The sequence below is a fragment of the Pseudorca crassidens genome, chromosome 11, assembly GCF_039906515.1.
Source record: "Pseudorca crassidens isolate mPseCra1 chromosome 11, mPseCra1.hap1, whole genome shotgun sequence".
NCBI classification, from domain to species: domain Eukaryota; kingdom Metazoa; phylum Chordata; class Mammalia; order Artiodactyla; family Delphinidae; genus Pseudorca; species Pseudorca crassidens.
The window spans coordinates 20,402,867-20,428,360 of NC_090306.1; the positions used below are offsets into that span (position 1 = coordinate 20,402,867).

At 41.7% G+C, this 25,494-nt stretch overlaps 1 long non-coding RNA gene across 2 annotated transcripts in view; it reads left to right on the top strand.

Annotated features, from left to right (window-relative positions):
- Nucleotides 1–25,494, top strand: part of LOC137201726 (uncharacterized) — a 151,522-nt gene that overhangs the window by 49,062 nt on the left and 76,966 nt on the right. Inside the window, exon 3 of one of the 2 annotated variants that reach the window (XR_010932294.1) lies at nt 9,476–12,097. The exons of the other annotated variant lie outside the window; for it this stretch is intronic. This is a non-coding gene — a long non-coding RNA (uncharacterized lncRNA). Of the gene's footprint in view, nt 1–9,475; nt 12,098–25,494 lie in introns of those variants that run through there. 2 annotated transcript variants of the gene reach the window in all.

Below are 25,494 nucleotides of genomic sequence, written 5' to 3' on the forward strand. Positions count from 1 at the left end.
CAATTTAAATAATGAAAACGAGATGCATTCATATGAGATTTAGAAGGTAAAGGAAAGTTCCTCAGGCATCAGGGGCAGGTGTGTGAACTTCCGCAAATGTGGGTTTTTGCAGTTGCCTACTATAATTCCCTGCCAGTTACCCTCCCCAGGGCTGCAGGCAGCTGTGACTTTTAGCAGTGGTTTCCTGCAGTTTTTAGACCAATGGGCAGCAGCAGGAACCTGCTGATTCTCTGGACAAAAACTACACCTAAATACTGAAGGCTAAATGATCCCCCATCCCCTGCAATTTTTGCTCCCAGCTCCTCCAGTGGTTTTGAAAGCATCTACTTCAACGTACGAATTCTTTTCTGTTTGAAATGCACAGAGTACTTTCTGTTTTTCTAATTGAACTCTGATATAGAAAGTAATTAGTGTCCGTGTCTGAAGTTCAAATGGTAGGATCGATTTATATCTCTGATAGTAAAGAAAATAGGAAGATGCAAAGTAAGCTGTAAAGCAGAAGAAAGAATCACATAGTTTTAGTTAAATATGAAAAAGTACAGAAAAGTCATAACTGTCCACATTTCACTTTGTCTTTTTTTAACCTTAAAGACAAAGCTAAGTCTACTTTAATCTTCTTCATCCCCCCAACATCATTTTCCATTCCCTTCCCCATTTCCCAGAGAAACGACCCTACTGAGTTTGTTTATATACTTGCAACCCGTATTTTACATATAAGTACGTAGTAACATTTTATGTGTTTTAAAAACAGCATCATATGTACATATTCTCCATCTTGCATGTGTGTCTTCAGCCTCACATTTTTGAAGTTGATCCAGGTTCAATTGCTTCAGCTGCTGCGTAGTGTTTCCTGGTTGATTTTGTATTAATTTTGTATTAATATGTTCACCTACTGATGGGCATTTAGGTTGTTTCCAATTGTTCGGTATCATGACTTTTATGCTGTCAATACTATAATAAGCTCCTCTTGTTCTGAACGCTTTCTGAGTCTTGAATTTTAACGAAGCTAAGACAACATATATATTTCAAAAATATCTTTCACCTCTTTGTATTTTCTTGGAAGACAGTTACTTAACAGTGATGGGGTCCACATACCCTAAAAACAGAAAAGTCTGATTCTAAATGATCAAAAAATCATACAGTTTAGATGAACAGGGTTTTCTCAAATTCTTCATCCCTTCTGACTAGATGAAGCCATGGAGACAGAAGGGAATCATCCGCGTTAATAATTACTCGTGAGTCTTTGGCTTTTGAATTGTGCCATTGCAGTGTTTGCTTCATAGTGCCTTGTGCCCACACCAAAAAGTAGCCGTAGGAAACTCCGTGCCTCATCTATACCTTTTGCTTAGGCTCAATGTCAGTTTCTTGCTCCCTAACAAATCCCCTGGCAGTACAGAAACCAATGTTGGAGCACAGACTCTAGCAAGTGTGACAGTTATGCTTAGTGACTCTCTGGTGTAGTCCTTCACAAGCGTATTTAGTCACTCACTTGGCATGTTTCATGTAGAGATATGCTTTGCAGAGAAACAATTCCAAGAGGGTTGAAATGAGTCATAGTAGTTGATTAGTCTGTGGTGGTGGTGAGTCACTGGAACCAAAACATTTTGCAAAGTGCCTATTGACAGAGGACCAGATGCTCTGGTTTGAGCTAGTGAGATGTGACATTTTGGAAAATAGGAAGAAAATTGTGATATCTTACTATCTCCCCATGGAACATGCGGCCAGCTGCCTAGAGGAATACTTTCATTTTTGTGTAGACTGCTTCCTTGACTTAGAACACCCACTCCAGTGCTACCACTCTGACTTGCAAATTCCTATTACTCATCTTTCGAGATCCGTCTCAGGCCTGAAGTGTTTCTTGAGACACGGTTACTCACTCCCATCGCGGAGCCTCACAGCTGTTGGTTTCTACTGTGATTAGACCATCTATCGTGTGATACTGTGATTTACCTGCCTTTGTATTTATCTTCTTCATCATTCTTCAGGGGCAGAGACCTTGTGTTAGTTGTCCTTATATACTGAGCACGTGACACATAGTAGGGCTTGATTCACTTTTTAAAAATATTTATTTATTTATTTTATTTTTGGCTGTGTCCGGTCTTAGTTGCGGCGTACGGGCTCTTTCATTGCAGTGTGTGGGCTCTTTGTTGCGGCACATGGGCTTCTCTCTAGTTGTGGTGAACAGGCTCCAGAGCATGCAGACTCGGTAGTTGCAGCACCTGGGCTCTCTAGTTGTGGCGCACAGTCTTAGTTGCCCCGTGGCATGTGGGATTTTAGTTCCCCGCCCAGGGATCGAACCCACATCCCCTGCTTGGAAGGCAGATTCTTAACCACTGGACCACCAGGGAAGTCCCTCGATTCACCTTTTTTAAAAAAATAAATTTCTTTATTTATTTTTGGCTGTGTTGGGTCTTCATTGCTGTGCGCAGGCTTTCTCTAGTTGCAGTGAGCGGGGGCTGCTCTTCATTGCAGTGCGTGGGCTTCTCATTGCGGTGGCTTTTCTTGTTGCGGAGCATGCGCTCTAGGCGCGTGGGCTTCAGTAGTTGTGGCATGCGGGCTCAGTAGTTGTGGCTCATGGGCTCTAGAGTGCAGGCTCAGTAGTTGTGGTGCACGGGCTTAGTTGCTCCATGGCATGTAGGATCTTCCTGGGCCAGGGCTTGAACCCATGTCCCCTGCAGCGGCAGGTGGATTCTTAACCACTGTGCCACCAGAGAAGTCCCTCGATTCACCTTTGTTTCTTTGTTAAATGGGTGTGTTACTGTTTATGTAGGCACCAGGAGATGCTAATACTTATAACAGTAATAGTTAACATTTACCAAATGCTTCTTATTCTAGGAGTTTCATGGTTCAGGTCTTACGTTCAGGTTTTCAATCCATTTTGAGTTAATTTTTTTGTATGGTGTAAGATAGTGGTCCAGTTTCATTTGTTTGCATGTGGCTGTCCAGTTTTCCCAAGAGCATTCATTGAAGATACTGTCCTTTTCCCATTGTATATTCTTGGCCCCTTTGCTGTAAATGAATTGACCACATATTCATGGGTTTATTTCTGGGCTCTCTATTCTGTTCCATTGATCTATGTGCCTGTTTTTATGCCAATACTATACTATTTTGATTCCTACAGTTTTGTAATATAGTTTGAAATCAGGTAGCATGATGCTTCCAGTTTTGTTCTTCCAAGTGCTTCTTATGTGCTAGGCACTGTCTTAAGTGCTTTGGTTGTATTAACTCATTTTATTCTCCAATACCATTCAGGAGGTAAGAACTGTAATCTCTTTTACAGGTAAGGATGCTGAAGCGCAGAGACATTAAGAAACGTATCCTGCCATACAGCTTCTAAGTGGCGGAGTTAGGAATAACACTCAAGCATTCTAGCATCAGAGGCTGCATGCTTAGACACTATGCTGTATTGCCTCTATTTTATGTTAGGAAGATAATCTAGAGATAATTTTAATGAAACAGAATAAATAATTTTACATTGGAAAATAAAATTGCAGTCACTAAAAGAGAATGTTTCAGGATTCATTTGAAGACCGTACTCGAATGAGTTAGAGCTGTACGTGTTTGCCTAGAGGGAAATCTCTGATGTATAATTAAGTAAGAAAAACAAATTTTAGAGTAACTTGGTGTTATAATTCCTCGTGAATAAGAAGAAAATAATAGAAGGGTCATTCAGGCTGGACCTCTTCCTTCCACATCTTTCTCTATGCTGACAAAACATGTGCATGAAGGCTGGGCTGTAAATATGGGTTATGACGCAGAAGGGGACTAAGTAGGGGAGTGAGCTTATTAATTTTCCTTTTGAATTATTTCATGATTTCAGTGGCAACATGTCATTCTTTTAATATTTGAAGAAGAATTTACTGAGGAAAACATTATTGAAGGTGAATACAGTAAAATTCTAGAGAGAAATTCCAGAGAAGGTGACTTGCCAAGTCACACCTGGTAGGTGAAGTTGACTTAGTTCAAAGCGGTTTCCATGAAACACTCATTTTAGCAGTGGTTGTTTCATTCTTAAGGACTGTGGAAAATGAAGAAACTGTGGTCTGAGGCTGGTGGGCCAGGCCTAGTGGGGGCACCATACTCATTTATGCATCTCCCCGACTCACGTCGCCCCACTTGCCCCTCAGGCCTGGGCGACTTGCTCAGGGAGGAGCCCTGGCCACTTGCTGTCCTCTGCTAGCTCAGCCTGTTGTGGGTGAGGACTCCTCAGGCATCCTTGTCTGACTGAGTGTCTCACAAGGGCTCTGGCTCCTCCTGCCACTTCCGGGTTCCGAGGAAGTACTTGCTATGGGACAGGAGATCTGGCTTCCCCGGCAGCTTCCCCAACGTGATGGAAACACATCCCGGGAGTACAGGGGGAGGTGCTGCTCCGTGCAGCTCACTTGGACAGGAAACAGAAGAGGGCCAGAACACAAATCCTTCTCTCATCCTCCCCTTGATCAATTCTTCTGAGGCTCAGTGGTTCCAATGGCCTTTTCAGAGACGTCTGTGCAGCAAAGCAACGGACTAGGTCTTCTTGTGGGGCTGCGGCCATCACTGTAATGTACCGCCTTGTGTTTGCTTTCTCTCCTTCACTGTCTTCCTTCCACCTTTGCCCTCAGGCTCTTGCTGTCCTGGGAGTAGGAGTGGTAGCACATAAACTGTACATCAGGCTCTGTTTTCTAGGGGACCGGAGCCAAGATGTGGCGGGATATAGCCTGGTTTAGAAGCATGGGTGCCTGATATTATAAATAGTCCTTTGTGCTGAAAATTGGGAAGCACTATTTGAAGTCTGAGTGCTTGACTTGTGGGCTTTGGAAAGGATTTTTTTTTTAAATTGGTTTTGGTCTGATACAAGGAAATGTAAGTTAGACACAATTATTTAGGAAAAATAAGTTTTCTCTAAATTATATAGAAAGGAATTAACTTGGGATTTTTTGTGAAGCAAATTGTGTGAATGAATTTGTTGAAATACCTTGATTCTTTTATTTTATTGATTTATTGATTTTATTGATTTCTGCCTTTACTAATAGGATATGTCTTTTGAATTAACACCCTGTTGTGGCCAAGTAAAAAATGTCAGCTTTATCTGACAAATATTGGCATTTTGACCAAGGCTAAATATATAGTTAAAATAAATTTAAATAAAAGTAATACATACTTATCTGGAAACCTGATAAATACAATAATGTATAAAAACTAAGAATCAGCTATAGTCCTACCATCCAAATACAGCCATGTTCACATTTTGGTATATGTCTACCCATGTTTCCTATGGATAGGATATGTATATATTTTACATTGGTATGCGTAATATGGCAATATATACACCAAGTAAACATGTAGAATAGTTTTCACATATTAATATCTGTATATATTTTATAAAACACAAACATTTTATATATGATTTGGAGTATTATTATTTAACTTAATATATTATGAGATATTTCCTAAGTTATCAAATATTCTAAAACATGAATTCTAATGGAGACATTCAGTATTTCATTGTATGTACAGGTCAGAGCTTATATTTAACCAAATACTTTGTTGTTGGACATTTGAAATGTTTTAGATAAGGGGGCTTGTATAAGTTTCCTTTTTCTTTACAAAAATGGTATAGAATTTAGAGAGATAGAAAGGGCCTTAAGAGATGGTCTGGTCCACGCCTCTATGTACGACCCTTTAATCATCCCTATAAGCTGGACTGAGACAGTAAAATTGTAAAAAGGATTTATTCTACTCTATTTTCTTTTATCTCTCTTCTTGCTCAGTTGCCCAAAACCTTCTCTCTCTGTTTATTGCCAAAACTAATTATCAAAACCTCATCTATCTGGTTTTAATAAAAACGACAACAGCAGACACAGCTGAGGCATGTAGTGTTTACTGTGTACCAGGTTCTAGTCTAAGCACTACATTTATTTTAACTCCTTTAATTCTCGCAAAACGTTCTGAAGTAGACACCCTTACTATCCCCAAGTCAGAGACAAAATGGAATCACAGAGGTGTTCAGTTAATTATTCAAATTCACTTAGAGTTAGCAAGTGGTGGGGCTAGCCTTTAAGCCCAGGCAGCTAAGGTTTAGAACCTGAACTTTAACCACTATGTGATAACAGATGCCCCCGAGCATAAACATGCCAAAGAAGTTTCATTCTGAGTTCTAATTTCCATCATTGGAAAGGGCTGCCTGGAACGATGTGTTGAGAAGGATTCTGGGGCTATATCTGGTTTTAGAGGGGAAAAGGGCCATGATATATGAACAATGTCTCCCTTCTGTGAAACAAAAGAGTGATTGCATATTTGCCATCTTTGCCTTATGGTTTTTGTTACGCTAGAATTAGTTCATTTCAAAGGGATAAAACTCCAGAGATAAAAAAAAAAACATTCTGTAGGTGGAATAGAGTTTACTTATACTATTGTTTTTGTTTTTGCAGGAGGCAGATGAGAGAGCAGAGGTTAGGGCGATTTCAGGCTTTTGAATTCACCCTCTTGGTCTACCACCTTCCTACCAACTGACATGCTTCCCCTATCAGTTCAAATGACTCATTTGAAGATCTTTATCTTTATATTCGTTTTAAAAAATTGCCTCTTTCATTCTGTCTGTCCTTAGTTCGAATGAAAGCAGAGGACAATGAAAAGCACAAAGAATCTGGGGACAGAGTTATGGGCTTATAGTTTTTGATCTATCAAATTAACTGTGTTTTCTTGTGTAGTATTTACTAAACCTCCTTTTAGCCTCCATTTTCTCATCTGTAAAATAATTCTTACGTAAACTGTTGTGAAGATGAAGACAGGTAATTGTACAGGAAGTGCATTACTGGCAGGTGATGAATGTTCTCTCCATCACTCTCATATTCATCAATACATTGTATCCTTTTTTTTTTTTTTTTTTTTTTTTTTTTGCGGTACGCGGGCCTCTCACTGTTGTGGCCTCTCCCGTTGCGGAGCACAGGCTCCGGACGCGCAGGCTCAGCGGCCATGGCTCACGGGCCCAGCTGCTCCGCGGCATGTGGGATCCTCCCTGACCCGGGCATGAGCCTGTGACCCCTGCATCAGCAGGCGGGCTCTCAACCACTGCGCCAGCAGGGAAGCCCCCTTTTTTTTGCGGTACGCGGACCTCTCACTGTTGTGGCCTCTCCCGTTGCGGAGCACAGGCTCCGGACGCGCAGGCTCAGCGGCCATGGGCCACGGGCCCGGCCGCTCCGCGGCACGTGGGATCTTCCCAGACCGGGGCACGAACCCGTGTCCCCTGCATTGGCAGGCGGACTCTCAACCACTGTGCCACCAGGGAAGCCCCATTGTATCCTTTTATATTCTTGTTTTCTTTGATTATTTCTGACAGAGGCCATTTACTAAAATGTTCACTAAATTTTTTGTTGTTCTTGCTTTTTGGCTATATGGAGATATCCTTATCAAGCTTCAGCTATGGATATTTCAGAAATGAACACTCAGTTGAAGACCTGGCTAGTGCTTGGTAACTACACAAAACTGTATTATGGGTTATCTTGGTGCTTGAATTATACTTTAAGAAGAATTATGGGGCTTCCCTGGTGGCGCAGTCGTTGGGAGTCCGCCTGCCGATGCAGGGGACACGGGTTCGTGCCCCGGTCTGGGAGGATCCCACATGCCATGGAGCGGCTGGGCCCATGAGCCATGGCCGCTGAGCCTGTGCGTCCGGAGCCTGTGCTCCTCAAGGGGAGAGGTCACAGCGGTGAGAGGCCCGCGTACCGCAAAAAAAAAAAAAAAAAAGAAGAATTATGGAAAGCCTGCTCTCTCTTAAGTTGCTAGTGCCATCATTTTCTAGATTGCTCAAGGCAGAAATTTAGGGGTCATCATATTCATTTGCTTTTGTTTTAGATGACTTCTGTTGCTCACTGATCTGATGTTCATCTCATCTGTGCAGGAAAGAGTTTGCGCACCTTTTAGAAGGACTACTTGGGGGGCTGGCCCTTGGACGCTATCTTGGAACTTGGCTTTGGAACTGATACATTGATAAGGCTGTTTGGCCCACCTGGGCCCTGACCCTGCTCTACCAGCTTGCCTAGATTAATGGTACAGATGGTGCATTCATGGTGAACGCCTGCTTTCCTACCGGGAGTCTGGAATTTTGGTAGTTGTGGGTCGTCACACAGGCAGAGAGGGCCAACGTGACCGGCCTCCAATGAAAACCTTGCACTTTGAGTCTTAAAACTGGTTTCCCTGGGAAGAAACACTGATTTCTGTTTAAGAAGGAGCGTGTTCTGTGTGACTATCCACCTGGCTCTCCCCATTCCAGCCCCAGAGGAGAACTTGGGAAGCCTGTGTCTGAATTCCTCCCGACTCCACCTTATGTGTCTTTTCCCTTTGCTGGGAATGCTGTGTATTGTTGCACTGTAATAAACCGTAGCTGTGACTATACTGCCTCTGTGGTGATGAGCCTGTGAGCCCTTCTAGTGAGTCACCCAACGTGTGGGTGGTCCTGGGACACCCGAAATACCATCTGTTGTGTTTTTCGTGTCTTAAAGTTTAATTTGAGTCTTTTTTGTATCATTCATGTCTCCTTTTAACAAGCTAAATCTTTTCTCTACCTTCTTGAACATATGGAATATATTTATTATAATTGTTTTAATGTTCAAGTCTGCTAATTCTATCATCTGTGTTATTTCTGGGACTCTTTCCCTTGAATGATTGGTTTTTTTCTCCTCATCAGGGGTTGTATTTTCCTGCCTTTTAGCATACGTAGTAAGTTTTTTTTTTTTTTGCGGTACGCGGGCCTCTCACTGTTGCGGCCTCTCCCGTTGCGGAGCACAGGCTCCGGACGCGCAGGCTCAGCGGCCATGGCTCACGGGCCCAGCCGCTCCACGGCATGTGGGATCTTCCCGGACCGGGGCACGAACCTGCGTCCCCTGCATCGGCAGGCGGGCTCTCAACCACTGCGCCACCAGGGAAGCCCTAGTTTTCAGTGTTTAAGGCGGGAGGGTAAATCCAGCCTGTTACTCTGTCATGGTCACAAGTGGATGTCCAGACCTCCACACACTTCTTTGAATCAGGTAGTTGAGGGTCTTGACTTCTCATCACTGAGATACTGCCTGGCACATAGCAGTTGTTCAAATATTATCTGTTGAAAGACGAAATGAATGAATACTATCTAGTTAAAGGTACAGTAGTATTTTTCATTTCCCCAGACTAGACACTTAATAGTAAAACTTCAAAAAATTATGTTTGGATGCATGCAGGCTTGAGGTAAAATCCCTGCTCTCACTTAGTAACCGTCTGACCCTGTGGCCTTTTCCCTTCTGAGGACAGCATGTACCTTGCAGGACAGGGGTGAGAGTTAACTGGGAGGTGCTGTACAAGGAGCACACAGTCAGTTCTGAGTGAGATGGGAACACTTGCTATTGTTCTTGGCCTGCTTAAGTAGTAACCCTATATTGATATAAGGCTTTATAATTCATGTGCTTTCCATAGATGTGTCATATATAATCCTAACAATATATTTTCTCCCAAATAATTACCTAAGGTTAAAGTCCCAAGAATCTTATGAAAGAAGAAAAAAATAAGACAAGCATTTGAAGACTTGAGAGCAGAGCCTTGCTTTCTTTTTTTTTTTTTTTTTTTTTGCGTTACACGGGCCTCTCACTGTTGTGGCCTCTCCCGTTGCGGGGCACGGGCTCCGGACGCGCAGGCTCAGCGGCCATGGCTCACGGGCCCAGCTGATCCGCGGCATGTGGGATCCTCCCAGACCGGGGCACGAACCCCGGCATCAGCAGGCGGACTCTCAACCACTGCGCCACGAGGGAAGCCCCAGAGCCTTGCTTTTGAACATCACACTCTATCTCTGCCTTTGAAGATGAACATCCAGGCTTGCATGATAGACTTTGTCTCTCAAGCTTTTAACCTGCTCTTCACCTGGTTGTTTATGCCAAAAGCTGTCTTCACAGACTCCCCTTTGTGCCCACCTTCTGTGATGTAAAGCCTATGATTAATATTATGTGTTACCTTGACGGCTGATAAATTTGGGAGGGCCTTGAGTGGCCTAATGCATGTCCCCCTTCCCACTGTGCTCTCATGGATAAGGCCCTCTAGCCAAACAACCGTCCTTATGAAGGGGACCAGGCGCAGTTTCAGCTTATCCTCAAGGGATGGGTTTTAGTTTCCTGCCAGACTGTGGGATTATTCAAACAAACCAATCTCATTCTCCTGTGGGAACCAGGGGGCACCCCGACCCCTTGATACTACAAAGCCTGCTTCCCACCCCCCTGGTTGTTCACTCGCCCCTGACTGCAAACTCCGTGTGGCCCTGTGTGGGTGCTGTGTCTTCTTCCCCTGAGCTGTGAGCTTATGTGACTAGTACTGTTCAGCCCATCTGTCCAGAATTGGGTGTCATGTGTTTGGTCGTCCCCTCAGAACCCTAGGACAGGAATCTTTCCCTGGATAGTAGGGTGAATGTTGTGCTAATTTCTGCTATATAGCAAAGTAACTCAATTATACACATATATACATTCTTTTTTTAACACTCTTTTCCATTACGGTTTATCCCGAGAGATTGGATATAGTTCCCTGTGCTATACAGTAGGACCTTGTTGTTTATTCGTTCTAAATGTAATGGTGTGCATCTACTAACCCCAAATTCCCAATCCATCCCTCTCCCTCCCCTCTCCCCCTTGGCAACCACAAGTCTGTTCTCTATGTCTGTGAGTCTGTTTCTGGAAAACTCTAGGAGCTTATAGACACAGTTTCCCAGAAGAGGTCAGGAGGGGGACTAAGGAGCCAACCCCGGCTTCTCCTTCTCTGGGTCTGAGTGCTGGCCCTCCCACACACTGGGAGAAGGTAACGGAGTGTGGCAGGACAGGGTGTTCTTTCTCTGCACGCTTCTTCCTTTCATCCTCACCCCTGATGGGAAGGAGGCTTTTAATCTGATTACGTATCTAAGTTATGCTGTGAGAGGTGGTCCATATTAGGAGGAGGAAGGTTTGCCTGCCTAATAACCTCTTTGGTCAAGGATCCCACTGGAGAGGTTGGGAGCCAGTTATATCCCAATTGGAACCAGGAGCAGTAGTTGAGTTGGCTCTGGAGAGGTGGTGGGTGGGAAGGATGAGCCAGAGCCTTTGAGTGGGAAAAGGGATAGAAAATGAAGAAGTACCAGTAAAGTGCCTGTTCTGTTGGAACTCACATATTTCAGGATATAAAACATCCTGAATTTTTAAATAACAAGAATACAATTAAATGAGAAAAGAGAAATATATGAAATGTGACTATACTTTATTCTCCCTGAAAATGCCTACTGTTAGATTTATTAAATTGAATAAGTTGGGGATCCAAAAGTTAGTTTGAGCTGAAAGGAGAATTTGTTGAATCAGGATATTCTTCATAGGCCGCTGATTGAAAAACCTTTCTGCTAGCTGGTGACTAGTGCGGTTGTTTTAGTTGGTAAAGATCTCTTTCCACATTGAATGAATCAGAATGGTCTCGCCTAAGAGAGTGAGACAAAGAATCCTACTAATACTCCTCAAACAGCTTGGGAACAACACAGATGATACACCAGGCTCTATTCTAAGCACTTGTTTACATGCATTATCTCCTTTAATCCCCAGAACAGCCCTACGAGGTGGGTGCTATCACTGGCTGTGTGACTTCTGACAAGTTACTTACCCTTTCTGAATCCCGTCTGTAAAATGAGTGGAGCCACAGTACCTACTTCAGAGCGTTTTTGTGAAAATTAAGGGATAGGATCAATGTGAAGCGCTCAGCCCATTCCTAGAATACATTAACTGTGAAGGGGAACAGAATAGGCCACCCCAAAATATGCCTCTTTGGTATAAGGATTATTTTGAAGAACTGCAGACACAGGAGAAAACTCTGAAAACAGAGTAGAAGGGAAATTTACATTAGAAAGGGGGCCTGTACCAGGAAGAGAGCTACCAGCAGAGATAAGGGTTTTTGCCTGAGCGTAACAGGGAAGCCTTTGTTTACTTCTCTTTGAAGTCCCAGTTCCCGATGCTTTTCCTAGCTCGGGATGGTATATAAGCCTCAATTTCTGGCCGCTTTTGGTATCTCATATTTTTTGTGGGACTCCTGTACGTACATACTTAAATTTTTTTTTTTTTTCCTGTTAACCTTTTATTACGGGGGGTCTCGACCAAAGAACGCAGGCGGGTAGAGGCAAAATTATGTTCCCTCCCCTATAACTGCTAAAAGGATTTCTTGTTTAAAAACTACACTATTTTTGGGCTTCCCTGGTGGCGCAGTGGTTGAGAATCCGCCTGCCGATGCAGGAGACACGGGTTCGTGCCCCGGTCCGGGAAAAATCCCACGTGCTGCGGAGCGGCTGGGCCCGTGAGCCATGGCCGCTGAGCCTGCGCGTCCAGAGCCTGTGCTCCGCAACGGGAGAGGCCACAACAGTGAGAGGCCCGCGTACCGCAAAAAAAAAAAAAAAAAGCTATGCCATTTTTATTCCCGACTGTCCAAGGGAAGAGTTTACAGACGATGGGTGTTAAACATATTTGAAATTTTCAAAGCGCTCAGAACACTAAACATTCCATCACTGGGCCATCATGTGAGTTCAAGCCCTGGCTAGTGCAGGAGGCAGGTGTGTTAAAGCTAGGTGTGTATTTGCATCTTCTGGCCCAGATGCACACAGTAGGCAGTGCAGGGCGTGGAACAGTTCAGTGGCCAAGACGTGTGGCGCCAGATTGCCTGGATTCGAATCCCAGTCCTGGCATTTAGTAGCTGTGCAACCGTGGGCATTTAGTTAACCTCCCTGCACCTCAGTTTGTCATCTGTAAAATGGGGAGAACAGCAGCACTGGCCTCAGAGGATTGTCATGAGGATTAAGGGAGACAGTGCAGGTGAAGCCTGCCGGGCATGTAGGGAGCACTAGTGAATGGAGTTAGGACATGCTGGTGAACGGCATTCGAGTAGAGGACTGTGGGACGTAGATCCTAATACAAAATGCTAATAAGGTGTCAACCAGGAGTTCTCACCCCTGTCGTGTGGAGCACTTTCTGGAAGGAATGATTTTTGGATGCTTAAACAGCTAGCGTGTTGAGTACAATTTGCAAGATGCCGTGCTGAGTACTTTACCTGTTTTAACTTATTTGATCTCAAATAATGCCGTAAGATAGGCGCTGTCGTTCTTCCCATTTTACAGATGAGAAAATAGAGGCCCAGAGAAGTGAAATACCCATTGCTCTGAGCAGTAAGCAGGACTGATGCTGAAGGGCCGTATGGCTGTGGGCTGGAGTGCAGAGCTCCCTCGACCATCGCGTTCATGTGCTGCAGGCTGGACTGTGATTCAGGAGGCAGCTGCCTGGTCTGGGAGGGGCGGGATGCACCCTAAACCTCTGCAAATTCACCTACCTGTTCGCAGAGCAGGGAAGGTATGTGGTGGTGGAGAGGGAGCGGGACACGTTCCTTACCCTTCCCCGGAAGCCACTGCCACAAGAGGCCACCTCGATGCTGAGCCTGTTAGCGGAGGAGGTGGGTGCCTGGCGTTCCTGTGAACTGATTAAAAGCAAGAGAGAGGGATGGATCTGGCTTCATGGGGCGACAGGCCTCTTCGTTCAACACTGAGGTGAGGCGGAGACGGCTCCTTTATGCCCAGAAATATCCATCCTACCACCTGTCTGAAAACGCCTCTGTTTCTAGAATTCCCTGTTTACAAAGGGAAGGGCACAGGGACCACGTTAACTGTCTTCAGGTAACACTGATCAGTTCATCCTTGGAGTCCCTGCTTCACGTGTGTTTGTCGAAAAGATTACATATAATGTCCTCCAGCAGAGGGCAAAAAAAGGGAAACAGAATAGGAAACTACGTGATGTGTGGTTGGGTGGGAGAAGGGATGCAGCGGGGAGGAGAGGGGCTCTGAGGGGGAAATTGCTAGGGCAGCAGAGCCGGTGCTGCCTGCTTCCAATTTCTGTTACGCTGACCTTAAACGTCATTCAGGAGGACTTCATGTGAGTCTTTGGCATGGATGTTTCGCTCTGACCCTTGGGAGAGAGCAGACAGGAGTACTGTCTCTTTCATCTTTAAGAACACTTTCCTTTCTATTCAGCAGCTGCCTTATTGCAACTGAAGTTCCCATCAGTCAAGTAGACATTAAGTGGCTTCTTATACAAATACTTGCTGACTTTGCAAGGGCCTCTGAAAAGCATTCTATTTCTTATAAATTCTTTGAAGTTTTATTTTGGCTTCAGCAAGTGTGTACAGATATATCCAGAGATGGAAAGTGTTCCTGTGCAAATGAACTCCACAACCACGAAGTGATGGGAAAGACAATATGCTCACAATTCCCTGTTGGGGCAGCCCCCAAAGGTCACCTCCAGGTAACGTGATGGGGAAGTTGCTTTTGCTGTTAATTATTGTCCACGTTTAGACTAGAAACTTGGCGAGCTAAAAAAAATTTAAAGTGTTCATGATAGTCAGTTTGAAGGATATGGATAAATGAATTGAAGAAAATAAAAATCACTTGTAATTACAATACTGAGATGACTTCCATTAACGATCTTTGCTCAGAATATATCTGTATCTCTATCTTTGTCTCTACTGATCTACCGATCTATCTATGGCCATAATAGTGTTTTGAGATATTAACCAATTTTTATTGTAAATTTTATCAAAGTATAATATACAGACAGAAAAATGCACAGATCATAAGTGTACTTTTGGACAAATTGGTGTTTTGGTTTTTTTTTAACATCTTTATTGGGGTATAATTACTTTACATTGGTGTGTTAGTTTCTGCTTTATAACAAAGTGAATCAGTTATACATATACATATGTTCCCATATCTCTTCCCTCTTGCGTCTCCCTCCCTTCCATCCTCCCTATCCCACCCCTCCAGGCAGTCATAAAGAACCCAGCCGATATCCCTGTGCCATGCGGCTGCTTCCCACTACCTATCTACCTTACGTTTGTTAGTGTATATATGTCCATGACTCTCTCTCGCCCTGTCACAGCTCACCCTTCCCCCTCCCCATATCCTCAAGTCCGTTCTCCAGTAGGTCTGTGTCTTTATTCCTGTCTTACCCCTAGGTTCTTCATGACATTTTTTTTTCTTAAATTCCATATATATGTGTTAGCATACGGTATTTGTCTTTTTCTTTCTGACTTACTTCACTCTGTATGACAGACTCTAGGGCTATCCACCTCATTACAAATAGCTCAATTTCATTTCTTTTTATGGCTGAGTAATATTCCATTGTATATATGTGCCACATCTTCTTTATCCATTCATCCGATGATGGGTACTTAGGTTGTTTCCATCTCCGGGCTATTGTAAATAGAGCTGCAATGAACATTTTGGTACATGACTCTTTGAATTTTGGTTTTCTCAGGGTATATGCCCAATAGTGGGATTGCTGGGTCACATGGTACTTCTATTTTTAGTTTTTTAAGGAACCTCCATACTGTTCTCCATAGTGGCTGAACCAATTCACATTCCCACCAGCAGTGCAAGAGTGTTCCCTTTTCTCCACACCCTCTCCAGCATTTATTGTTTGTAGGTTTTTTGATGATGGCCATTCTGACCAGTGTGAGATGATACCTCATTGTACTTTTGATTTGCATTTCTCTAATGATTAGTGATGTTGAGCATTCATTCATGTGTTGTTGGCAACCTGTATATCTTCTTTGGAGAAATGTCTATTTAGGTCTTCTGCCCATTTTTGGATTGGGCTGTTTGTTTTTTTGTTATTGAGCTGCATGAGCTGCTTGTAAATTTTGGAGATTAATCCTTTGGCAGTTGCTTCATTTGCAAATATTTTCTCCTATTCTGAGGGTTGTCTTTTGGTCTTGTTTATGGTTTCCTTTGCTGTGCAAAAGCTTTGAAGTTTCATTAGGTCCCATTTGTTTATTTTTGTTTTTATTTCCATTTCTCTAGGAGGTGGGTCAAAAAGGATCTTGCTGTGATTTATGTCATAGAGTGTTCTTCCTATGTTTTCCTCTAAGAGTTGGATAGTTTCTGGCCTTACATTTAGGTCTTTAATCCATTTTGAGCTTATTTTTGTGTGTGGTGTTAGGGAGTGATCTAATCTCATACTTTTACATGTATCTGTCCAGTTTTCCCAGCACCACTTATTGAAGAGGCTGTCCTTTCTCCACTGTACATTCCTGCCACCTTTATCAAAGATAAGGTGTCCATATGTGCATTGGTGTGTTTTTTATAAGCTGAACATACCTGGGTGCCTAACAGGTAACTGAAGAAATGGATGTTTCCATGAACCGGTGTGCATTCCCTCTGCGTTTACCTGTACGCTGAGGTCCTTTCTCTACCTCAAGTAGGTAGAGTTTTCCAACTTCATGTCTTGGGTAAAGGAGGCATCTTCAGATCACAGAGAAAAGGGACCTGACTTTTTGACAGAGATCCAAGAAGATGAGAGATTTAGAAGAACATGAATCAATTTGAGCCAATTTTTTTTTAACCCTAAGCCTAGATAAAGGATTCTTGGATGGGGGAAGAGGAGAGAAGAAAGTAAGCAAATCAAGCAAAGACGTCACTGGGTCTCCTAGAAGGGGCGTTGGCCCAACCCTAAGTTCACAAACTCTATCAGAGAAACTGTGGACTGGAACTTGGATCCACATGTAAAGGTTTCCAGATCCAAGAGCATCCTGCTTTCAGTACAGTGAAGGCCTGAACCCTCATTCAATGCAACCAAAGTAGCTCCCCATGCTCCATGTGTCAGCATAGCCTCCCAAGTCCTAAAGTGCACATCTTAGACGTGAGGGTGATTCTGGTGCAGAGAGTCCTTGGTCCTCGCTTTCAAAAACATGGGTGTAGGTTTTTGTCCAGGCCATGACCATGCTTCCCAAGCTTGTCTGTGCATCAGAACTACCTAGAGGCCTTGTTAAATACACAGATTTCCAGGACCCACTACTGAATTTGATCAGGTCTGGCCATCTGAATGTTGACCAACTCTCCCAGGGATTATTATGCAATCAGTCAGGCATCCACTGGAGGATTAGATTTGACATCGGAGGATTAGAAGTGCTTTGCCAGTGGCCTGTGAAGTATATCACTTTATAAGAACAACGATTCAGTGCAATGGTGTCCAAGTGACCCAGTGGAGCCCACTTAGAAGCTGTTGATGGAAGAGGAGCAGCTTAGGTGGTAAGGCACCTCTCCTGTCCTTCATTCAGGCAGACAGACCCCCTTCTACCTAAATGGACTTGCATAAAGTATTCCAAGGTCAAGAGAGTTTAGCAAACCACTCTCAATTCCATAGTATCAACCATTATCAGCCACATCCTTTGCTCTGTCATTTATTTTATCCACAGAGGAATTTATGTGAGGATGAGGGCACCCCTGGCAAGAGCTTTGCCGGCCAAAGTCCTCTCTTCATTCCCTGAAGAAGAGACGTGCAGCTATGACACTGTTGCTCTGTGCTTTCTAGCATCATGCCTGCATCCGCAGGCCTCCTGAGGCTCCCAAGAGATTCTGCCATGGATTAGCTTATGCCCTTCTGACTAGAAAGTACTCTGGGCCTGGCTTGGAGGCGTTTAGAGCTCTGTTCCCAATTATTAAAAGCATAGCAAGAGTGCAGAGAACATTTACAATAGTAATAATAATAAAAAAGAACTTTAAAAGCCAAGGCTATAACAGACAAATAGTCTATTAACCTCTTCAGATGAGCTAATTTAAAGTGAGTGTTCCAAGTGTAATACCTGCTAGGATAATGTATGAGCCATTGACTGGTAACATCTAGAATATGTACTGCTGAAGCCAGCACCAGTGACCAGGCAGACCTTTTCATTTAGGGCTGCCGCTTAGTGGGATGAAAGTACAGTTGAGGCTCCCTGTCTGCCAATGGGAGTAAATGGAAAAAAATGGAAAAAGAAGAGCCAGGATGGAAAGAAAGCTAGAATTTGAGTGCCCCCAAAATAATCCTTTGAATGTGATACTGGAGGAGAAGTTAGACAAGATACAAAAGGAACTTGTAGGAACCAGATGATTTATGTTCAAAAATAGAACTATCCAGAAAAAGAAGGATGGAGAAGAGGTAATTACTGTGTCACTCAAAATCCTGGTGCTGGCTGCAGGGTAAGATGGTGAATGTTCTAACTTCTCAGCTAGATTCGGGAAACAAGGATGGGAAAATCAAATCAGGTGCTGTTTGTTTATTTCAATTTGCTTTTATCAAAGTAAACTTCTTATTGATGTATGTCTTACATACATAAAAGTACAAAATCATAAATTGATAGTTAGGTGAATTTTTACAAAGCGAACTTAACCCTTATATAAAGTGAGTGCAGGATGAAGAGGTAGAACATTAACGGTTCCCTGGATGCAACATCCTGCTTCCTCCTAATCATTGGCTCCCACGAAGGAAACCACTATCCTAACTACAAAGATGGGGGATTTGCCTACTTTTGAACTTACATAAATGGACTCATACAGCCTGTACTCTTTTGTATCTGCCTTCTTTTGCACTGCACTGTGTTTGTGAGTTCACCTATGTGTGTGTGTGTGTGTATGTGTATGTATGTGTGTAGCTGCTCATTTTTTTGACTGTATCATGTTTCTTCCTATGGATGTACCACAGATTCTCTGTTCTGTTGTCAGGCCATTTAGGTTATCTTCAGCTCTTTGCTGTTACAAGCACTGCTGCTATGAACTTGTTTGAGTGGATTATTTTTAAATAATCTTGGGTGACGGGGTTCAAGATGGTGGAATAGAAGAATGTATGCTCACTCCCTCTTGCGAGAGCACTGGAATCATAACTAACTGCTGAACAATCATCGACAGGAAGACACTGGAACTCACCAAAAAAGATACCCCACATCCAAAGACAAAGGAGAAGCCACAGTGAGATAGGAGGAGGGCCACAATCACAATAAAATCAAATCCCATAACTGCTGGGTGGATAGCTCACAAACTGGAGAACACTTATACCACAGAAGTCCACCCAGTGTAGTGAAGGTTTGGAGCCCCATGTCAGGCTTCCCAACCTGGGGGTACGGCGATGGGAGGAGGAATTCCTAGAGAATCAGACTTTGAAGACTATCGGGATTTGATTGCAGAAATTCGACAGGACTGGGGGAAACAGAGACTCCACTCTTGGAGGGCACACACAAAGTAGTGTGCTCATCGGGACCCAGGGGAAGGAGCAGTGACCCCAGAGGATACTGAAGCAGACCTATCTGCTAGTGTTGGAGGGTCTCCTGCACAGTCAGGGGGTGGCTGTGGCTCACCATGGGGACAAGTACACTGGCAGCAGAAGTTCTGGGAAGTACTCCTTGGCATGAGCCCTCCCAGAGTCCACCATTAGCCACACCAAAAAGCCTGGGTAGGCTCCAGTGCTGGGTGGCTTCAGGCCAAACAACCAACAGGGAGGGAACCTGGCCCCACCCATCAGCAGACAAGTGGATTAAAGTTTTACTAAGCTCTGCCCACCAGAGCAACAGCCAGCTCTACCCACCACCAGTCCCTCCCATCAAGAAACTTGCACAAGTCTCTTAGATAGCCTCATCCACCAGAGGGCAGACAGCAGAAGCAATAAGAACTACAGTCTTGCAGCTTGTGGAACAAAAACTACATTCACAGAAAGATAGACAAGATGAAAAGGCAGAGGGCTATGTACCAGATGAAGGAACAAGAAAAAACCCAAGAAAAAAGACTAAGCGAAGTGGAAGACAACCTTCCAAAAAAGAATTCGGAATAATTATAGTGAAGATGATCCAGGACCTCGGAAAAATAGTGGAGGCAAAGATCAAAAAGATGCAAGAAATGGTTAACAAAGACCTAGAAGAATTAAAGAACAAACACCTAGAAGAATTAAAGACCAAACAAACAGAGATGAACAATACAATAACTGAAATGAAAAATACACTAGAAGTAATCAATAGCAGAATAACTGAGCAGAAGAATGGATAAGTGACCTGGAAGACAGAATGGTGGAATTCACTGCCACTGAACAGAATAAAGAAAAAAGAATGAAAAGAAATGAAGACAGCCTAAGAGACCTCTGAGACAACATTAAACACAACATCATTCGCATTATAGGGGTCCCAGAAGGAGAAGAGACAGAGAAAGAACCCTAGAAAATATTTGAAGAGATTATAGTTGAAAACTTCCCTAACATGGGAAAGGAAATAGCCATGCAAGTCCAGGAAGCACAGAGAGTCCCAGGCAGGATAAACCCAAGGAGAAACACGCCGAGACACATAGTAATCAAATTGACAAAATTTAAAGACAAATTATTGAAAGCAACAAGGCAAAAATGACAAATAACATACAAGGGAACTCCCATAAGGTCAACAGCTGATTTCTCAGCAGAAACTCTGCAAGCCAGAAGGGAGTGGCACGATATACTTTAAGTGATGAAAGGGAAGAACCTACAACCAAGATTACTCTACCCAGAAAGGATCTCATTCAGATTCGATAGAGAAATCAAAAGCTTTACAAACAAGCAAAAGCTAAGAGAATTCAGCACCACCAAACCAGCTCTACAACAAATGCTAAAGGAACTTCTCTAAGTGGGAAACACAAGAGAAGGAAAGGACCTACAAAAACAAACCCATAACAATTAAGAAAATGATAATAGGAACATAGATATAGATAATTACCTTAAACATGAATGGATTAAATGCTCCAACCAAAAGACACAGGCTCGCTGAATGGATACAAAACCAGGACCCATGTATATGCTGCCTACAAGAGACCCACTTCAGACCTAGGGACAACTACAGATGAAAGTGAGGGGATGGAAAAAGATATTCCATGCAAATAGAAATCAAAAGAAAGCTGGAGTAGCAATACTCATATCAAATAAAATAGACTTTAAAATAAAGAATGTTACAAGAGACAAGGAAAGACACTACATAATGATCAAGGGATCAATCCAAGAAGAAGATATAAGAATTATATATGCACCCAACATAGGAGCACCTCAATACATAAGGCAACTGCTAATGGCTATAAAAGAGGAAATCGACAGTAACACAATAATAGTGGGGGACTTTAACACCTCACTTACACCAATGGAAAGATCATCCAAACAGAAACTTAATAAGGAAACACAAGCTTTAAATGACACAATAGACCAGATAGATTTAATTGATATTTATAGGACATTCCATCCAAAAACAGCAGATTACACTTTCTTCTCAAGTGTGCACGAAACATTCTACAGGATAGATCACATCTTGGGTCACAAATCAAGCCTCAGTAAACTTAAGAAAATTGAAATCATATCAAGCATGTTTTCTGACCACAACGCTATGAGATTAGAAATGAATTACTGGGAAAAAACCGTAAAAAACACAAACACATGGAGGCTAAACAATACGTTACTAAATAACCAAGAGATCACTGAAGAAATCAAAGAGGAAACCAAAAAATACCTAGAGACAAATTACAATGAAAACACAACGATCCAAAACCTATGGGATACAGCAAAAGCAGTCCTAAGAGGGAAGTTTATAGCAATAAAATCCTACCTCAAGAAACAAGAAAAATCTCAAATAAACAATCTAACCTTACACCTAAAGGAACTGGCAAGAGAAGAACAAACAAAAACCAAAGTTAGTAGAAGGAAAGAAATCATAAGGATCAGAGCAGAAATAAATGAAATAGAAACAAAGAAAACAATAGCAAAGATCAATAAAACTAAAAGCTGGTTCTTGGAGAAGATAAACAAAATTGATAAAGCATTAGCCAGACTCATCAAGAAAAAGAGGGAGAGGACTCAAATCAATAAAATTAGAAATGAAAAAGAAGTTACAACAGACACGGCAGAAATACAAAGCATCCTAAGACATGACTACAAGCAACTCTATGCCAATAAAATGGACAACCTGGCCGAAATGGACAAATTCTTAGAAATGTATAACCTTCTAGGACTGAACCAGGAAGAAACAGAAAATATGAACAGACCAATCACAAGCAATGAAATTGAAACTGTGATTAAAAATCTTGCAACAAACAAAAGTCCAGGACCAGATGGCTTCACAGGTGAATTCTATCAAACATTTAGAGAAGAGCTAACACCCATCCTTCTCAAACTCTTCCAGAAAATTGCAGGGGAAGGAACACTCCCAAACTCATTCTATGAGGCCACCATCACCCTGATACCAAAACCATACAAAGATACAACAAAAACAAAAAATTACAGACGAATGTCACTGATGAATATAGATGCAAAAATCCTCAACAAAATACTAACAAACAGAATCCAACAACAGATTAAAAGGATCATACACCACGATCAAGTGGGATTTATCCCAGGGATGCAAGGATCCTTCAGTATACTCAAATCAATCAATGTGACACACCATATTAACAAACTGAAGAATAAAAAACATATGATCATCTCAATAGATGCAGAATAAGCTTTTGACAAAATTCAACACCAATTTATGATAAAAACTCTCCAGAAAGTGGGCATAGAGGGAACCTACTTCAACATAATAAAGGCCATATATGACAAACCCACAGCAAACATCATTCTCAATGGTGAAAAACTGAAAGCATTTTCTCTAAGATCAGGAACAACACAAGGACATCCACTCTTGCCACTATTATTCAACAGTGTTTTGGAAGTCCTAGCCACGGAAATCAGAGAGAAAAAGGAAATAAAAAGAATACAAACTGGAAAAGAAGAAGTAAAACTGTCACTGTTTGCAGATGACATGGTACTATATACAGAGAATCCTAAAGATGCCACCAGAAAACTACTAGAGCTAATCAATGAATTTGGTAAAGTTGCAGGATACAAAATTAATGCACAGAAATCTCTTGCTTTCCTGTACACTAATGATGAAAAATCTGAAAGAGAAATTAAGGAAACACTCCCATATACCATTGCAATGAAAAGAATGAAATACCTAGGAATAAACCTATCTAGGGAGACAAAAGACCTGTATGCAGAAAATTATAAGACACTGGTGAAAGAAATTAAAGATGACACAAACAGATGGAGAGATATACCATGTTCTTGGATTGGAAGAATCAATATTGTGAAAATGACTCTACTACCCAAAGCAATCTACAGATCCAATGCAATCCCTATCAAATTACTAATGGCATTTTTTACAGAACTGGAACAAAAAAATCTGAAAATTTGTATGGAGACACAAAAGACCCTGAATAGCAAAAGCAGTCTTGAGGGAAAAAAACGGAGCTGGAGGAATCAGACTCCCTGACTTCAGACTATACTGGAAAGCTACAGTAATCAAGACAATGTGGTACTGGCACAAAAACAGAACTATAGATCAATGGAACAGTATAGAAAGCCCAGAGATAAACCCACAGACCTATGGTCAACTAATCTATGACAGAGGAGGCAAGGATATACAGTGGAGAAAAGACAGTCTCTTCAATAAGTGGTGCTGGGAAAACTGGACAGCTACATGTAAAAGAGTGAAATTAGAACACTCCCTAACACCATACACAAAAATAAACTCAAAATCGATTAGAGACCTAAATGTAAAACAGGACACTATAAAACTCTTAGAGGAAAACATAGGAAGAACACACTTTGACATAAATCACAGCAAGATCTTTTTTGATCCACCTCCTAGAGTAATGAAAACAAAAACAAAAAGAAACAAATGGGACCTAACGAAACTTAAAAGCTTTTGCAAAGCAAAGGAAACTACAAACAAGAGAAAAAGACAACCCTCAGAATGGGAGAAAATATTTGCAAAGAAATCAATGGACAAAGGATTAACCTCCAAAATATATAAACAGCACATGCAGCTCAATATTAGTAAAACAAAGAACCCAATCAAAGAATGGGCAGAAGACCTAAATAGACATTTCTCCAAAGAAGACATACTTATGGCCAAGAAGCATATGAAAAGCTGCTCAACATCACTAATTATTAGAGAAATGTAAATCAAAACTACAATGAGGTATCACCTCACACCAATTAGAATGGGCATCATCAGAAAATCTACAAACAACAAATGCTGGAGAGGGTGTGGGGAAAAGGGAACCCTCTTGCACTGTTGGTGGGAATGTAAATTGATACAGCCACTATGGAGAACAGTATGGAGGTTCCTTAAAAAGTAAAAATAGAATTACCATCTGACCCAGCAATCCCACTACTGGGCATATACCCAGAGAAAACCACAATTCAAAAAGACACATGCACCCCAACGTTCATTGCAGCACTATTTACAATAGCCAGGTCATGGAAGCAACCTAAATGCTCATCGACAGACAAATGGATAGAGAAAATGTGGTACATATATACAATGGAATATTACTCAGCCATAAAAAGGAACGAAACTGGGTCATTTGTAGAGACGTGGATGGATCTAGAGACTGTCATACAGAGTGAAGTAAGTCAGAAAGAGTAAAACAAATATCTTATATTAACGCATATATGTGGAACCTAGAAAAATGGTACAGATGAACCAGTTTGCAGGGCAGAAATAGAGACACAGATGTAGAGAACAAACGTATGGACACCAAGAGGGGAAAGTGGTGGGGTGGTGGTGGTGGCGTGATGAATTGGGAGATTGGGATTGATATATATACACTAATATGTATAAAATGGATAACTAATAAGAACCTGCTGTTTAAAAAAATGAAATAAAATTCAAAAAAAATCTTTATTATTATCTTTATATTATTTCAAAAAATTCAACTATTTTTCTTTTAGAAGAACATAATGAATGCATGGCAAAATATTTTCTGAGATCTAAGTTACACTTCAGCACTACCATTTTCTTTTCATATAACAGTAAAATATTAGTATGCATATTATCAATGGTACTCATCACAATCTTCTGCTTGACTTTTTGAATAGTGGGAGAAAACTGTAAACACATGATTAGAGGATTGAGAAAGTATTAAGTATCAAGAAAATTACATTTATGGGCGAGGCTCCTTTGGTTGAGGAGAGAAATTTATTTATTTAAAAAATTTTTATTGAAGTAGAGTTGATTTACAATGTTGTATTAGTGTCAGGTGTACAGTAAAGTGATTCAGTTATATGTGTATAATATATATATTCTCTTTTACATTCTCTTCCATTATAGGTTATTACAAGATATTGAGTATAGTTCCCTGTGCTGTATAATAGCTCATTATTAGTTATCTATTTTATATATAGTAGTATGTATATTTTAGTCTCAAACTCCTAATTTATCTGTCTCTCTACCTCCTCTTTGGTAACCATAAATTTGTTTTCTATGTCTATGAGTCTATTTCTGTTTTGTAAATAAGTTCATTTGTATCCTATCTTAGATTCCACATATAAGTGATATCATATGATATTTGTCTTTGTCTGATTTACTTCACTTAGTATGATAATCTCTAGGTCCATCCATGTTGCTGCAAATGGCATTATTTCATTCTTTTTTTATGGCTGATTGATAGTCCATTGTATATATGTACCACATCTTCTTTATCCATTCGTCTGTCAATGGACACTTAGGCTGAGAAGAGAAATTTATAATGTAGTTTTCTGTATTTCATTATAGTCCATAATCTGGATGATCTTTTCATGATAGGAAATCCTTAAACCAATTCATGATATCTTATAACCCTCAATTAAAGTTTCATTTAAAAGTGTTGTTTCCCCATGAGTGTGT